This window comes from Amphimedon queenslandica, unplaced genomic scaffold (assembly GCF_000090795.2).
Source record: "Amphimedon queenslandica unplaced genomic scaffold, v1.1 AMPQUscaffold_5260_Cont22767, whole genome shotgun sequence".
Taxonomy (NCBI): Eukaryota; Metazoa; Porifera; class Demospongiae; order Haplosclerida; family Niphatidae; genus Amphimedon; species Amphimedon queenslandica.
The window spans coordinates 208-1650 of NW_003554434.1; the positions used below are offsets into that span (position 1 = coordinate 208).

Consider the following 1443-nt stretch of genomic DNA (forward strand, 5'->3'; position numbering starts at 1 on the left):
AAATATCTTTCAAGTGATGAGCATTTTGAAAAAGCATATGCATCAGAAAATGTAATTAAATTGAGGAATTTTCTACTTGTCAATTTTTGTGAATTTTTACAAAAATCCCTGTACTATAGTACAGGGACTTTTGTCTGATTATGAAGCAACTTTTAAAAATCATAGAAAATCCAAACTTCATCAGAATTAGCTCAAACTTTCTACACAACATAAGCACATGTATATTCATCAGAAAAAGAAATAAAATTGAAGAATTTTTTACTTGTGAATTTTTGTGAAATTTTATAAAAATCTCTGTACTATAGTACAGGGACCTTTGTCCAATTTTGGAGCAACTTTAAAAAATCATGGAAAATCTAAACGTGATCGGAATTAGCTCAAACTTTCCACACAACATAAGTACATGTATATGCATCAAGAAATGTAATAAAATTGAAGAATTTTCTACTTGTCAATTTTTGTGAAATTTTACAAAAATTCCTGTACTATAGTACAGGGACCTTTGTCCGATTTTTGAGCAACTTTAAAAAATCATAGAAAATCCAAACATGATCAGAATCAGCTCAAACTTTCTACACAACATAAGTACATGTATATGCATCAAGAAATGTAATAAAATTGAAGAATTTTCTACTTGTCAATTTTTGTGAAATTTTACAAAAATCCCTGTACTATTATAGTACAAGGACCTTTGTCTGATTTTTGAGCAACTTTAAAAAATCATAGAAAATTCAAACTTGATCAGAATCAGCTCAAACTTTCCACACAACATAGGTACATCTATATTCATCAGAAAATGTAATAAAATTGAGGAATTTTTTACTTGTCAATCTCTGTGAAATTTTACAAAAATCCCTGTACTATAGTACAGGGACTTTTGTTGGGAATTTTAGGAAATTAAGGAAATTGCATACTTTCATAGGAAGTATACAACACAGAATACTTCATATGAAATTTTTGTCACTAATACTATCAGTACATTCAATCACTCTTACTATATCGACAGGACCCTATTGTGTTACTTGGAGGAGTTCGAGAGGTGTCAAATTCTAAAAATATCAAATTAAATACTCAAATAAAGATGAAGAAGCTTACCACATCCCAAAGCAACATCTTCACTGTGTCTACAGTTATGATATTCTGAAGAAGGACAAGATTCACAAGTAGCAAGACAAGTGTATGAACTGCTGCAAGAAACACTGTCCAGCCAAATAGGTTGAGAGCTAGACCCAGCACTAGAAACACAAACAATTATTTTAAATGCATTGTTTTCACAATAACTGAACCAACAGGTTTCCAGTATATGTACTGTAATCACTGTATCCTAACTGATGGCAGGCAACTCTAGCATCAATGAAACCAAAGCTATGATCACATACTGTACCCCACTGTCGATTACAATATACTTCCAGTCTACCATAACTTGAATAAGTACCTCCTACT

At 31.1% G+C, this 1443-nt stretch overlaps 1 long non-coding RNA gene across 1 annotated transcript; it reads right to left on the reverse strand.

Annotated features, from left to right (window-relative positions):
• Positions 1-948: 948 nt before the first annotated feature.
• On the reverse strand, positions 949-1437 carry LOC109592431 (uncharacterized). The gene is made up of 3 exons (XR_002190347.1): positions 1291-1437; positions 1096-1235; positions 949-1049 (listed from the first exon to the last, which is right to left on the reverse strand). It is a non-coding gene; the product is annotated as an uncharacterized LOC109592431 (long non-coding RNA).
• Between the last annotated feature and the right edge of the window lie 6 nt (positions 1438-1443).